Source organism: Podarcis raffonei, chromosome 4 (genome assembly GCF_027172205.1).
Source record: "Podarcis raffonei isolate rPodRaf1 chromosome 4, rPodRaf1.pri, whole genome shotgun sequence".
Taxonomy (NCBI): domain Eukaryota; kingdom Metazoa; phylum Chordata; class Lepidosauria; order Squamata; family Lacertidae; genus Podarcis; species Podarcis raffonei.
Genome location: NC_070605.1, coordinates 45,512,720 through 45,529,843, shown reverse-complemented (window position 1 = coordinate 45,529,843; position 17,124 = coordinate 45,512,720).

The following is a 17,124-nucleotide window of genomic DNA, read 5'->3' as shown; positions in this document are numbered from 1 at the left end:
TGGAAGAGTTAACCTGCTAACCTGGAAGAGTTACCTCGAGTTGAGAACTTTGCCCCAGGATGAGAACAGAAATCGTGTGCCGGCGGCGCAGAGGCAGCAAGAGGCCCCATTAGCAAAAGCATGCCTCTAGTTAAGAACAGTTTCAGGTTAAGAATGGACCTCCGGAATGAATTAAGTTTGTAACTAGAGGTACTACTGTATTCCATCAGACATTTTAAGCTTTTTTGATGTTATGCTGATTTTTAACTGATTTATCTCTTTATTTTCACTTTTGTACCCTTATTGGATGCTGCTTAGAGATTATGAGGTGGCTTCAACTAAATCAGGCTTCCTCAGCCTCGGCCCTCCAGATGTTTTGAGACTACAATTCCCATAATTCCTGATCACTGGTCCTGCTAGCTAGGGATCATGGGAGTTGTAGGCCAAAAACATCTGGAGGGCCAAGGTTGAGGAAGCCTGAACTAAATAGTTGCACTAGCAGGAGCCAGTGCAAGGAGCCTTGCTAGCACAACAGGTTACTCCCCCTTCCCTGTGTGTGTGTGTGTCCCAAAATCAGGTCGGCATAGGGGGTGGGCGGGTGGTTGGGTGAACGCCAGAGCAGCACACAAGGGTAGGAGACGGGCGAATGCTCCATCTCACAAGCAGAAATACTTGCACTGATAGACTGATCACCGTAGCGCATTGTTGAATGTAAATAAGTTGTAGAAACAAAGAAATAAATACCATAGCTTTATTCCCCCTCACATTCCAATGGGAAAATTTCCCAGACAGGAAGCTGACTCTTGTGTTGGGGTGGCATTTTTACATCTGAGGGCAGTAGGATGGTTTAGGTCAGGCATGGCCAAACTTGGCCCTCCAGCTGTTTTGGGACTACAATTCCCATCATCCCTGACCACTGGTCCTGTTAGCTAGCTATGATGGGAGTTGTAGTTCTTCTCTGCTTGCTGCATTTATGCTCCAACTTCCAGGATAACTTTGTGGACCCTGAGCTGGCAAATAGTCCTCTAGGTGGGGATTTAAGTGCAGGCATTCAGTCTGGCCTGACTGATGTGGGGCCTGTCAACCCAGAAAGGTATCACATCATATTTTCTTGCTCCAATACTTCCAGATCACTCCTACACAGATTAATTCCTCCTCCACTTGCTTGTATTATAAGCAGGAGTAGCAGTCAACACATATGCTTGCCGATCTGACACTTTTTTTGCAAGGGATAATTCTGAGCATCTTAAGCATTTTAGGCGTGTCAAATAAAAACTGACATACCATACTACAGCTTGTTGTTGTTTTCCAACTGGAATCAGAAACTTGAAGACACTTGAATTAAATTGTAAAAAAGGAAATGGTAACATTTCAAGAAGGTAAACCCCATTTTCCCAGTGAATGGCTTTTTGAGGCGTGCTTTAATCTTTTCCCCTCTTTCAACAAGCTTGAGGAGGCATGTCTTGAATACAATCCTCCCTTCGTTGGCAAGCATGGATGCAGATAACATTTCCTTATGTCTAAATAGCATTTCTTTAGTGCGGAGTCCCCCTGATTTCCATTTTCTAAAATGAAGTCTGGAGTATGGGCTTGTTTAGTCCTGTCCACTTTGGTTAGTGTTAAAGTGCAGAGCTGAAAAATATCTACACTTAAAGTATCTATATACACGTATAAGTTTGTGCGACGAAAGTGATGTGACCTTCAAAATTATGGCTTCTTTCTCGTCTATAATTTAATTTTGTCCAGCCTCCATTGTATTAGAAATTAATGCTTCAGTTGTGTGTGCGTCTGTTAATTCCTCCTCAGGAAAAGGATAGTGATTTAAAATTACCTTACAAATGCTATATTTTTGTAGAATAGGTTCTGTGACCTTTAGTTAACATGAATTTATTTGTTGTTTTGGTAATTCTGCTGTACCCAAAAAGTTCAGGGCAGGGAATAATATGTTAAAATGTATTTATTTTAATGAAATATAATTTATAGCCCACTTTCAGGGCAGCTTAGTGCTTAAAACAACAGGAAAAGTATCAGTATACTCCTAACCATGTCTTCTCAGAAGTAAGTCCTATTAAATTCAGTGGGGCTTACTCGCAGGTAAGCTAGGTTCACAATCTAAATCATTAAATGTCATTACTATAATTAATTAATTAATGACTCGCTTTCTGTGAGGTATCCTGAAATGATTAATAATATAATAAAAACCAATCTAAAACACTTACCTATATTAAAACAGCATCTGTATACATACATAATACAAGAGGAAAGAGGAGCATTTTTAGCAGGTGCTGAAAAGTTATTTAAAAAGGTGCCTGTGATATATAATGGTAGAAAGTTTCAAAGGTTAGGTGCCACTACACTAAAGGCCCTGTTCTGGCCTTGAGCAGAATGGACATTGTGAAAGGATGGTATATGTAGGTCACAATTGGGTATGTAGGGAGTTAAGCAGTATTTTAGGTAAATAAATACACAAAACAACAGGGTAAACCAGCGAGTCAGAGAGAAAATCAATAGTAAAATGACCAGATAGTGCCTCACAAGCACAAGGCCTTTTCTAATAAAACAATCATTTTTGGCAATGCATCTAAAACTAGAAGTGTTTTCTGCTTTTTCTTTGTTTCTGTTCTATATTTCTGTGGTTCTCTATTCAGGGTTAAAGAGGGGTTAACATGCAAATGAAAGTGATGGATAGTTGACAAAGGACCCTGTGTGAGAGGCAGGGATGGGAGAATGGGAGAAGAAAGGGAAGCTCCCAGGTGAAAGCTGACAGGATTCACCTTTCATTGTATGGGACAAGTTAAGTTTTATCTGCGAAGTAGGACTTTTGTATTATTTTCTCTTTCTTTTTCTATGCTTTTGTTTAGATTAGTTGATTTTTTTAATGGCAATATGCAGCTAGATTTTCCTGTTGATTCAGCCAGTGAAAGTACATTGGCATTATTTTGTTGTCACACTTATGGGAAACACTGTAAGTGTTTCCATACATTGGGGCTGCTGATGGCCATGTGACCTAGAGGAAGAGCCTTGAGTACGACACCTCCAGAGTTCTGGAACAGGAGGTTTACTAGGATTGCCACAGGTTGGGTTGGATGGCCCAGAGTGATCCTTGGCTGTCAGGGGTGGGGCATCAAGAAGAGGCAGGTGTGAAAACCCTACCGCAAAATGGCAAGACCTACCCTGACTGCTGGCTACCTTAATTGTCTGCTGTTGGCTGGGAGGAGGGAGGAAGGAGATGCAATTAGTCCCATACCTCCAAACTAATTTGGGACTAGCTTCAAGATAGGATGGTCCCTGAGTTGGTCCAGGGCACGTCAGCCTGATTGGAGACCAAGGAAGAGGGCCATAGGCTTGTGCAAAGCCCTAGAATTTACTGACAGGCCCCTTTTGGACTAGCCTGAGGACTGTAAACTCTCAGAAAGACCAAGGATTGAAAGCTTCATGCAGAGATCTTTTGGGGGATAGTCTGTAGAATGCACAGCTTCACCTTGAAAGGCTGGTCAGCTTTTAGCATTCATATTTCTTTAGGGCTCACTGGGAACTGAAATGACTTTAAGCCCATAATTTAAGCCAATACTTTGAAGACATACCTGAAACGTCATATGTCCAAAGGCTGGTAAACTTCTCTCCTTGGCACTGCTTCAAAAATGTTGGTTTTTGTTGTGGCTAGATTACCGTATGTTTTTTTGACAAGCATTTGTACCTGGTTGAAACAGCAATTTTAAGTGCCAAAAAAAACCAAACAAAACCAAAAACAATGAAGGGCAAAATCCAGCTAAGTAATACTCAGGGTTAGTTAATACATTGAAATGAAAGGTCTTTAAGTTATTCAATTCTATTGATTTCAATGATGGATAATTCTGACTGTCACTCAGCATAGATAAAATACTACTCAGTCACAGTTTGAACTACTAGTTTTAGATACATTCCCTGCTGGTATGCTCCTTTCTGGACTAAAGACATAAAGTTATTTTGGGTTAATGATCTGCAGATACCCCAAAATACTTTTCAAGATATTTATTGCTTTATTGGTGACTTTCCACATGTGACTTCGCACAGATTAGTTTCTATTTTAGGGAACGGTAGCACATTTTGCTGTGAGGATGAAGTGGGGACTGGACTAATCACATTATTTTAATTCTGATGTCCATTCTGCCTCCTGGTTTGTCATATGGGCTCATTTCAATTTACAGAAATGCAAATGAGATCCCCAATGATAATCATTTAATTGTTTGTCAGATGATGGAGCCATCATTTTGGGAAAGACAAAATATCCTTCTGACAAAAATGTCAACAATGAGATGGAGCATGAAGAAATGTCCTAGACAATGTCCATGATGAAATGTCAGTCGCAACATGCTGCATGACGAGATGCTGCCGCAATGAAATGGTGCATGGCGAAATGTCAACTCAACGAAATGTCAGCTCCAAAACATTGCCATGACGAAACTTGTAGGACAAAATGACATGGTTCCATGGGATTATGACACAGCAGGACATGTCCTGCCATGCTTAATTATTTGTAATCAAATGTAAGGTTTTCTCAATCCTTTCACGATAACACATCTGTCTGTTTGGTGCCGTGGAAATTAAAATACAAATACATTTCTGTTTAGAGAGCAACACATGAAGTTTTCTTGCTTAATATTTCCCATTAAACAGGGTTCACTGAAGCAGCTGATCCTGGCAGCTCTGAGACAATAGCCTAGTTAGATTACTATCTATCCTTTTATTCAGTTGAAATACCATGTCCTTTACAAAATCTGTCATGAGTTACTGGGAGAATGATAGTTACCTGGAAATGTAGCCGTCTCTGCAGTTTTCAATTACACTGCAACAAATAAAAGTATTAGCTTAAAATACTTAAAGATACTTGTGACGATACCAGGAAAAAGGGGCTTTAACATTTTAAAAATATGTCTATCAAGAAAAGCAGTTTTCAAAAAGTTCTGTGTACCTGTCACATCTCTCCATTTTTGTAATAAGCATGGCATCCCTCTGGACATGTCATTCAGGTTCAGAGGGCAATAATATATGGTGAAAGCATGAACAGGATTCTGCGTCCCTTCCTGCAATAACAAGTCCTGCAGGTTTTTCAGATGTTCCATTATATCACATCTTGGAAGTGGTCTCCCCCACCCCCAAAGGGCCAATGACAAGTGGATGTGAGAGTTTCTCTCTCCTGTGATCTGGCCTTACATCTGCTGCCTCCATCCCTGAGCAGGCTAACTCTTTATCCTTTGCTAAGCAAGATTAGCCCCTGATAAGATGTAATAAGCAGACAATCAAGAGTCTGATTGAAATTCTTTTGCCCTTTTGTATTGTTTAATCTCTGATTGATTGAACGATTCACAAGCAAGGTCCACGTCTGTCTTTGCTTTTGGTTTATCTTCCTGACAACAGAGGCTCAACTGTAACTGGATCTCCTGACCAGTTTCACAATTTGAAATTTGTGTGTCCTTGATTCCCATAATAATGAGGTGGCAGCCTACAAACAATGTTTACTTTCTGTAAAGACAGATACACACTTTCCTCATTATAAGACTATTTTCAAAGCCAAGGATATTGAATGTTCTAACAGTAATGTCAGCTCTCATGATTTAATCATGAGGCACATGAGGATTTTTTTTGTTTAAATTTGATGTTCTCATGATCTCAATATTTTTCATGCAAATCTTGTTATTTCTGCATCCTTTCACACTCAAGCTTAAATTGCTTGTCAATTGCATTGCTCTTCTGGAGAGCAGCCGCTTCTGAGATTTGGCAATATGATTTTATACATCTATTTATAGCCATTACTTCTGCATTCTATCTCTTGACAGTGACGACATTGTATTTTATCCAAAATCTCCTTGCTGAATGAGTTGACTTAAAAACATTTAATATATGAGTGGTGATGGCAAGGGGCTCTAAAACCATTTAATTTTCAGTATTCAAATTATGCTGATAGATCATCTGCTTGCATTGGGACCGAGGAAAGCAAAAGGACAACACATTAACAAAAGGCAGATGCAATGAATGGGAAGTCAACTGTGATGACTCAAAATATGGCTTTTGAAAATGTAGAACAACCTCATTAATCATTAATACATCTCAAAGCATCAGTACAATATTGCTGAAGTTTAAATTATCAGCCATTGCACTGGGTGCTTCTCTCCAAATTTGGAAAGTTTTTTCCCCCCATCCTCGGAGTGCTAATTTGTAAGTTTATAAAATTCTGTTGTTAGATTAATTTGTATAATGCAAGCATCACTGAGAAGAAGGTCTTAGGCTTGTATTTACATTGGCTATAACTGAAAGCTTTCCATGTATAACTTCATGGACCATTTGGCTTGTGGTCGTTAGCCTCAGTATGATGCCCCTTTCCACATATATTTCTGAATTATGTTTTATATTCATATCCTGGCATGAGTTTTTTTCAGTTGATAAGGAATGGCAACGAGCACAAAAACTGTAAAATAAAAATGATGTATAGCTGGACCATTGAAGGGACTTTGTTCTCTCTCTCTCTCTCTCTCTCTCTCTCTCTCTCTCTCTCTCTCTCTCTCTCTGTTACCAGTTGATTGAGTAGCTATGGGTGGTGGCTGTGAGTTGAAAACCCTTTCAGAACCTGTGTCCATTAAAAAAAAGAGAGAGAGTTCTTCCTCAGCATCTGCTCTTGACAGCCACTTTCCTCTCAGGCTCTCCTGAGCAGCAGCCCCAAAGTCATTCTAAATTAAAGTCAAGTGGGTTACCAAGGCTTTTTTTTTTAAGGCCAGTGCTGGTGGGGCCAATCAATGGGAGAGATTTTCAAAGCCTAGGAGCCACCACTGAGAGGACCCTGTCTCTCATGCCTGTTAGCCTAACTGATCTTGATGGTGGGCAGACAAGCAGGGCCCCCGAAGCTGATTTTAAGGCATGGGCAGAGTGATGTGGTTCTTCAAATCTATGGGAAAAGTCCTCTTTTGGCAATTTACCATTTCATGTCACACAGTAACCACCAATACATTATATCAGGGAAGCCTGAGCTCACTATGAGAGTGCATCAATTGTTTATAATACAAAGAAGTCATGGAATATTGTCATCACACAGGGCCATATAATAGCAGGAATGCACTGGTGAAATAATAATGATGGTAGGCCCTGTAACAGGCAGTTATCTTTACAGGAATACATTGAACTTGGGCTGAACTAAGATTCAAATTTCTCTTGGTCCCTTTAATGTAGTGCTGAAAGCTTTCTGGCAAGTAGCTTGAAGGTGGCTCTGAAGTGATGGTAAATGGTCTAGCAGCTAGAGACTATTAAGCACAAGCTGCTTGAAAAGGGAAAAGTTGTGGACACTCATGAGAAAAGTTGTGGACACTCATGAGACAAAAACTAGGGAGAGAAAAGGGGACAAGAATGTGGAGCTATGCATTTCAAAGAACATCTCAGCTTCTTAGCAAGCGAAGCAGCTAAGCTCCCAACATACACAATCACCCTCCCCCATAGGTTTAAGTGCATAGTTTCTAAGACTAGCCATTTTGTTTTGGCAGCTAAAGAAGAAAATCCCACAAGTTCCTCCTCCCCAGCAGTAAAAATACAACAGTCATAAATTAAAAGAATTAACAATGCGCTGCCCTTCCATGATACTGCAAATCTGCTGCCTGAGGTAGCTACCTCATTCTGTCCCATGGGGTAGCTGGTCGTGCTTCTCAGATCTATTTTATATTTTGCTTCTTCAGATCCTGAGATTTTCTCTGTGTTAGGAAAATTTACGTGCTACATTCTTGTAAGATTTCAGTCAACTAACAGCCGATTCCCATTTCTATCTGCTTAAATGGGAAAAACAAGAATGTATAATTTTTGCCACAGACTATTTTGCAATACTCATGATCAATTCATATTGGGGGAGGCAAATAATACGGCTAAAGCTTTTTTTAAAAAAGGAAATTAATACTTTCAGTACCAGTCCATATATTTAGTCTCACCCCTACCAAAAACACAGAAAAAGGATACAATAATGCCATTTCTCATATATTTTTTTTCTAAAGTGATGTTAGCTTCAAATCATCTAGAGATTATGGATCTCATCTGTGGGGGGTGGGGGCGGAGAAGGAATTTGATTCAATCAAGCCTAGTTACTTTTCATTTTCCAAAGCAACATGTGAACTAAAACACAGCAATCCTTTGCAATTCACACTTCTCCAGATTTTGTAGTGCAGTCCTCCAGCCAAGGAATGTGTAGAAAAATGCAAAGTGTGCATAAAAGGGCATATACTTAAAAAAAATGGGAAATAGAAAAACCAAAATTGTCAGATTTCCACTCACTTGTTAGAGGTGGAAAAAAACCATAAAGTGTAATTCACTTTGCTTCTACTTTTCCCTGCCTTCTTTGTAATGTATGAACTGCCCTTTAGTTTTCTACACATCTACAGAATGTTCTCTCGCTCCAGGGTGATTGCTCAAATTGGACCCATCTTTGCCTCCAGTGTAATGTTGGGATGGCAGGCAAGTATCCTAGGATAAATGCCAAAAAATGTATTTAGATACCATTCGGACCCATCAGTGCAGAAAGAATGAAGATGCTGCTGCAGAGGGGAGCCATTTAATAAAAAATAAATTTCAGAGAAAAGTTCCATCGGTTATTATGAAAGGCCTGGGTTCAATCCCTCCTGTAGAAATAGCCAAGAAATTCAAGAAATATCAAGATGACATTTAAAATTCTATGGCACTAACTATCTGATCCCCCAAGTGTTCTGCCAGCACAAGTTCCAAGCATTTTAATGGGACTTGTGCTAGCAAAGAGCTTTCATAATTGAACTGTCTACTAGATTTATATTACTACATTATGCCAGTGTTTCTTTGCATCCCACTTCCAAGAGGACTATAGCCACCCACATATGTCTAAAAGTAAATTAGTAGAGCATAATCTTGCTATCACATTACGATGTGCCTGAGCATGATTCACTTAGCTCCTCATAAGCAAAAGTGTTTTAGTTTTGTGCCATGAATTGTCCTACGAAGCCTAGATTAGTGTTAGAGCTCAAACAACTACTTCATTTTTTAAGCCAAACAATAAATGATATCCAATGGAGATCTGTGTCAGATATCAGTGGTTTTCAAAACTGAGGAATTTTAAATAATTGTAACCACCTCCGGTTTGTTTTGCACAGCCCTAGTGTGTAAATTTTACACTGATGTTCTTCACTGCAATTAGAAGCTCCAGTGTATACCAACCCTATAAACGTAAATTTATATGTGTAGATCAAAGGCTGTCAATGTGACTCCTGTGGGTGCAATGGCACCCTTGATATTTCCCATGAAACCTCTGCACCCTCCTCTACCCTACTCAGTGATCCCATGGTCATGAGGTGGTAAGAGCAGTTACCTTATTTTCCCTTGAAAAGTACATAGAGCTGAAGGAGGAAGTTGGAAGAGTGGTGCAATTTCCCACTTCCTCTTTCATCTCTATGTGCTTTTCAAAGGTCAGGTCAATTCTGCTGGGTCCAACTTTTAACCAGATCCCTTGAGAAAAGTGAAATGTGTGCCTTTTCTTTTTATGTCTTCGGTTGGGGGCAAGGGGCTTATACTGTGCACAAAACAAGTTGCCTGACATGCAACCGTTCTGATCAGCATTGTGCAATGCACCTCATCAGGCAACTTGCTTTGTACACATGATAAAGTAAAGCAGGTTAGGCTTTTCCATTTGTAATTTACTGCACAGTCATTTACTGCAAACACACTTAGTTAAGCACTATAAAACTGCATGGAGAAAATTACTGGGACAATCAAATGTGAATATTTGACAAATTCCTTATGTTAACCATCAAAGAGGCTGTTTATGTACTATAAAGTTTTAGTGCTCACATGTTTCCTTAGTGCATTTTTATTCCTACTAAGATTCTCCTGTGGCATTTTAAATCAATGCTTGTGTTTGGTGGAATCCATTATCTGCTGATAGATTCTCTTTCCAAGTTGAAGATTATATTTTAAAACATATGTGGTTCCAGAATTCCGACTATGCTTGAGATGGAATGTGTTTGGGTGAATATTTGTTTATGAATCTCTTGACATTTTCAAGTAGTTGCCAAACCCATTTAGATCTTTGCTGAAGCAAACTACCCTCGATACACTTTGCAGTCCTTCAGATCTTTTAGAGGACGGTTTGATGTGTTATCAAAGAAAGAAACAATGTGTCAAAGCTCAGAATACCAAAGTGTATTGATGTTTCTGTGTTTTTAAAATGCACATTTGGGGGCCGTGTCATTTGATTTATTATTTCAACATCCCATCAGACTTGAAAGCAAATTATGCTTATTAAACTGAGCTGGAATCCAATTGCTTCATTGAATAAAGGAAAATTTGTGTCAAAAATGATCTCCACGTTTCTTTCTCTCTGTAGCACAGCACTGCCGCGTAATGTGAATGTAGTGTGTGTGCTTATATGGGATTCAAGAATACACAATTAAGAATAACTGGCTCTTAAGATTACCTGAATTATGTGACCCTGAATCCCTGAAGCTCCATTTCATGTCTATCTGAAAAAAACAACAACTAAGAATGTAGAGGGATCACCAAGAAAGGGGGGTCCTTCTCTGTGTGCCCCTTCTGTGAGATGTTGAGGACAGGGGCATCAAAGAGAGAACAGGCCTTTTCTGTGATAGTCCCCCATTTATGGAATGTTCTCCTAAAGGAAACTTGCCTACCTCCAACTTTGCCATCTTTTCAGCATTGGGCAAATACGTTTTGGTTTTCTCAAGTATTGGAACAACTGTAAGGCTCTGACTTTTAGTGGTATTTGTGGTGATCATTTTTGTGCTGGGTGAGAGAGGCTATCTTTATTAATGGATTCTGTGGATGATGAAGCTATTGTTTCTGAAGAGCAAGCAGGATTTAAACAAGGCAGATCCACCACAGACCTTTGCTTTGTACTAGCCCATTTTATAGAAAAATGGGGAAAGCGTCTCAAAGCACCAAAATTCTGACACGCTTTTTCCATACAAAAGGTGGCAATCACATACCATCAGCACTCAAAGTGTTTCAAGCTAAACCCCTAGCACAGTTATTATATGAGGCTCTGATTTGGTCAGGCGCTTACCTTGGATCTACAGAAGCTGTTCAATCTAAGTTCCTAAGGCATTTTTTTCTGTTCCATCCTGTGTTCTAAATGCTTCATTGTTCTTGGAGGCTAATCTCCCTTCTGTCGAATTACAGACTTGGTGTAGGACATTTAATTATTGGTTTCAGCTAAATTTAAACCCCACGGGTCTACTACCTTTAGTATCACAAAATTGTCATGAGAGCGCTTGGACTAAAATTGTCAACCGAAAGCTTTACTTTTCTGGTTTATCACCACAACAGTTATTGGCACTGGGCTTCAGTAAAGCAAATATTTTAATTAGACAGTGCCTATATGATATCGAAAGACAGAATAATTTGTTCATGATAAGGAAATTTTGTCCATGGTATGATTATTTTCCACCTAGTCATTTTTTATATATTGGCACCCTATTTACAAAATTTAACAATTCCAAAATATAGGTGTGCTTTCACTTATGCAAGATTGAATATACTGCCTTCAGCTGTACTTGAGAGTTGATTTCAAAAAATTCGGCTGGAAAAAGAGTTATGTCCATGTGGAGATGGCAGTATTGAATCACTTGCTCATGTGCTTCTAGCTTCCACTCTTTATAAAGATTTAAGGAGTGAGGTTATTACCCCTCTAGTACTATCCATACCAGGTCACTCAACCATTGGTACTGTGTCCTAACTTCTAGCTGATCAAGATAATCAGGTGACAGCAAAAACTGCAAAAAAATTAGCAGAGACAATTAGAATAAGATCCATTATTTGATTATTGATGTAAACGTCCAGAATGTATTTTGTATAGTTAAGTTTTTACCTCTATCTTCAGTTCACTTTATTTTATTTTATTGCAATGGCTAGTGGCTGATGCAAATAAAGATTCTTCTGATTCCGATTCTTCCTCTGGTGCCTATGACAATTTCCTAAAGGGTTGTGCGTTCTGTTTGATGTAGATTGGACTAGGATGTTTCAGCTGCAGTTATCACTCATTTAGGTTCCTGGGATTATTTAAATCTCTCTAGACTACCCCCCTCTCATAATTTTATGGAAACTGGTTACAGCTGTACCCAATCAGACATGACTCAATAGTTAACTCTTTTACATCATTTGCAATCTGAAAGGAACACATAACTTTCCACACTACCTGCAGATGATTTCGTGTGATTTTCATTTTTATAGTTGCAAAGTAGAAGTGGTGTATTGTAACCTAAAACAGGAGAAGGTCATATCAGACCCTCTAGAGAGATGTGTGAAGCCTTTGGCTCTCCAGATGTCGCTGAGCTGCAAGTTCCATCAACCATAGAAAGCGTGGCCAGTGCCCCAGGATAATGGGAGTTGTAGTTCAGCAACATCTGGAGGACCTCACCTGCTTTCTGGCCCAGATAGGCAAAATGTGGTTCCACCCCATTATATGTACCCCCAGCAGCTTTTGAACTTAACAGCATAAGAAGAACCTGCCTGTGGGAAACCAGCAAACAGAATTTGAGCACAAGATCACTCTCCCTTCCTTTGGTTTCCAGCAATGGGTATTTGGAAGCATTGGTGCATCCAATGGTGGAAGCAGAGCCTAGGCATCATGGCTAGTAGCAATCAATAGCTTTCTTCATGAATTTGTCTGATCCTCTTTTAAAGGTATCCAAGTTGGTGGCCACCCATGCCTCACTGGGACTATATTGCATGAAGAAGTACTCTCTTTTATCCATCCTGGGTCTTCCAACACTCAGCTTCATTGGAGGTCCAGGAGTTCCAGTGTTATGAGAGAGGGAGAAAAACTTTTCTCTAGCCACTTTCTGCATGCCATGCATAATTTTATGAACTTCTACCATGTTGCCTTTTACTTGCCTTTTCTGTAGGCTAAAAATTCCCAACGGTGCAACCTTTCTTCAAAGTGGAGTCTCCCCATTCCCTTGATCATGTTGGTGGCCCATTTCTGCCATTCTGTCAGAATGCCTTCTTTTCTATTCATTTTCCCTGGCTTATCAAGGCTCTCCTCTTTCTCACACACTTTAGATGTAGCTTCAAAATAATTGGAAGGAGTGGCATTTCATTTGAAACAAACAAACAAACAAACAAACAAACAAAACACTTGGTTTTATTCTCCTTGTTGAATTGTGGGGTTTTTTTGGGGGGGTGAGGAGTCTGAGATGATGATGATGATGGTGATGATGATTTTCTGTTTTGTTGTTTTCTACCCTAGGTTCCTTTGGGAGGAAGGGTGGAATATAAATTTAATCAATAACAATAAAAGCAAATTGGCCATAGCCCTGTTGGATCTTGGCATGCTTTACTGACTTAAACATTTACTTTTCAACTTCTTAAAAAATCCAATCCTACTCCCATCGGCTCTAAACACTGCTTGGAAAAGGAGAAGTGTCTCTTGTGATTGCCATAAGGGACAGCCAATCATACTTCACAGTAGTTGATTGAGGTGGGATTGTCATGATTATCACAAGGGTTCTTCTTAACCACCAGTTTTCTACAGGAAACAGGGAATTCCTATTACCTAGTTCTCTAAGAAAGGTTGCACAACCAATATTTTTGCTGGAGCCAGACTTTTGGTCCTAAGTCTCAGACATCAAATGAGCAACAGAGATAACAGCAGGCGATGGAAGGGAGCGTGGCATAATGGGGGAGAGGTCTGCATCAGTAGTAATCATAAATATACTGGGACTAATCACATTTCACTTACTTCTTCCCCCTCCACCTCTCTCTCTCTCTCTCTCTCTCTCTCTCTGTCTCTGTTGTTGTCTAAAAAACAACAACTGAAATAGGATGGAAGTTTCAAAGCAACCAACTAGGATGGTGGGGGAGCTGTTTTCTCCTTTTCTAATTATCTTTAAAGCTGGGTTTGAAATGATGGGCTGTCAGTGAACCACTGGCAGGAGATCCAAGTGCTGTTGCCATGCTGGGGAAATAAAGATGGCAGGCACATATAGAACCTCTGGCAGTGCTTTGCTGAGCAGCACAACTTGATGCTCAAACAGAGCATGGCTTAGGGAGACAAATCAAGCAGGATAGTAGTGCATATCCACAAGGGAAGAATTGCATGGGGAAGCAGCCAGGGTGGTATTACGGTTTTCCAGAGGGCACCTTGCTTTGGGTACCCAAACCTGGTAGCACTACTGTGTGCTTCAGGCTAAAAGTCTAAATGCCACTATGGATGTCTAGTCACACTTTGAGTGTAGACATGAACACATCCAGTTTTTTTTGTTTTGTTTTACTCATTTGTTGCTATCCTTCCCATTGTTAGCTATTACACAGCTGCATAGAACAGTTTGGATAGGAAATGATCCCAAGGATGTTTATTTGGATATATTCCACTGTAATATTTTTCACCAAAAATAATATTAGTCTTTTAAAAAGACTAAATAAATATGTTTCAGACTGTGGTACTAGATATGCAGAATCCCAGAGGTAATTCATCTGCTGAGAACACCATCATCTAATGTCCCTATAGGATTCCAGCTTAGTCTCAACAATTGTCAAAACACCACCAGGAGATTCTTCATAGTAAAACTGCTTGCCAATTACCTGAATTTCAGCAAATCTCAAGATGAGATAGAAATATCTGAGTCTGCATGGACCATGTTGTTGTTGTGTTTGTTGATTATTATTCCTCCGTCTTCTTCATCAATATTACTGGAGTTCTTCAATATATGGCATAATGAGAATACAAAGTTTGCTGTTGCAAGAGATCTTACTGTGCTAAAAACAGCATCTGTTCCCGAAAAAATGAAATCATAGTTTTGAAAGGGGGGAGGAGTTAATAGAAAGAAATAAGTACGCTATTTTCAACATTAAGCAAAATGCCCTCATTTATAAAACACACATTTCCACCCTGGAAAACAACATGCATCTGTGCTGAGATTTGAGACCTCAAAGGTGTTTCATTTTTGCAACCCCAAACAAAGCTCCTTCCCAGAAACAATTAGCTTGAGTTGGCCATGTGATTGGAAAGGATCAGCAAGACAGGCAGATTTGAAATGGGAGAGCCTTCTGTACTGAACCATTTCCAAGCTCAAAAGCACGATATCGGCAAAGCAGGAACAAATAAATGGAAACTTCCCGAGTTACTTTTCTATTAATGTCTGTGCAGCTCCACGGAGCTGTTCAGTGTTCATAAATTATTGTTTCTGAAAGAACACATACTAGTTCTGGCTTTTATTTGTTTGTTTGGTTGTTTCTTTGTTTTGTCTTCCATGCTATTATGAAGTAATATTTATCCTTCACAACCCCCAGCTTACTGCTCTCTTTTCTGACACTTTCCCCCCACTGATTATCTCCTTTCCAATGTGTGTGGAGATCACTACCCAGTGCTCAGAATTAGCAACTCATCTCTCCTGAATGAATTCTGAAGAGGCAGTTGGGTGGGGGTGAAAGGAGGGAGGAAATGCTGCTGCTCATTGCTTTCCTTGCAATTCTCATTTGGACTACAGCTTGTAGAAAATTGAACTGAACTACCTTCAGCTTTACAGCAGCTGTGAGGTAATTGTTCTGATTGCTCAAGCCGAAAAGTATTTCTTTCTTTCTTCTAGTTTTGCAAATATGCTGAAATAATCTGATAAATGCTTATTGCCTACATTCTAAATCCTTCCTATACTTCTCTGTGTAACGTTTGTGGGATCATTATGATAGGGGGAGGGGGGAGCTCCCTGTACACTTTTATTGCGCAAGATGCATACCACACAGTAAGAAACACATGTAACTGTCATAGCTTTCCTCCCATTAATCCTAGGAATTGTCGTTTACCCTCACAAAGCTCTAACTCCCAACACCCTTGGCAAATCATAGTTCCTTTGGGGGGAAATAGGACATAAATATTCACCCAATCCTTTTGTGGGAAAGGGAAATAAGATAAAATGAGGTAACAAGTGAATGCTTAGCTTTCTTCTTGTGCAAAGCAAAGCTGAATGAGAATAAACCCAGTTAGCTCTAGACTGGGGATCCATACTGGGGACCTGGGAATCTGTAGGGATCAGCTGCACTACATGGTGGCTCACTCACATGGCAAATACAGCAGAATTGAAGTCACCACCTACCAACAGACTTCAAGCCTGCATATTACAGGGATTGGTTGCACGATCAGCTTTCATCTTGCAGCCAATCCACGGGTAGTGACTTCAAGCCAGCTTACTGGGATCAGCTGCAGGAATAAGTTCCCATCTGAGGATACAACCATGTCTTTACCTGCTTCACCTCAGACATACAAGGAGGCCAGGTGGGCTTGAGGATAACAGCTCCATGGGCCATGCTTGACCCACAGCCCAATAGTTTCCCACCCCTGCTGTAAGTTATTCCAAGCCAAACACTTAAATACAAACAAAATCTCTAGAAGCACATCCAGCTAACAGATTACGTCAAGTTTTCCTTTAGTTAGAAAGTTCTTTTTAACTTTGAACAGCACAGTTCTAGTAAGATACCTGGTAAATGGGCGTTTAATTGCAACACATACAAAAGAAGACTAGTAAGGGAAAATAGCAAAACAACAACAAAAACCCACTATTTTAAATCATACTATTACAATTAAAACCAGAGAAATAAGTCAAATGAGACCCTGAAGGATAGTGATAAATAGTTAAATACAATAATGCAACCAAATGTGAAAAATGGTAGCTTCTAAAAACAGGACTTCTTTGCACCCATTTTTTTAATCCAAATCAGCTTCAAACATTGAAAATTCCACAAAAAGCTGTGTAGTATTAAACTTATGACTGGGAAACCTCCCATTAACATTGAGGGCACCAAAATTGATAAAGGATGGAACATCTTTAGAATGAGAAGAGGTTAATAATATTAATTCTCTTCAATTTAGGAAGAGATAGCACAGTGTCATAATAAAGAAGTATAAGATTCTATAATTGAATTGACTTACTGTTCCATTGGATACTAGAATAGGCAAGTACTCCAGAAAATTAATACCAGAATAGTTTTAGTTTAGATAAAACCAATAGGGTGGTATGTGACTAAGTTATACTCAGACAAGACCTGTTGAAGTCAAAAAAGGTAGCCAACTGGTTCCAGTGGGTCCATTCTGTGTATGACCTAGACACAATCCATAGTACCTGAATTATATTTGAAGCTCTTTGCTACAGAATATAGTGATCA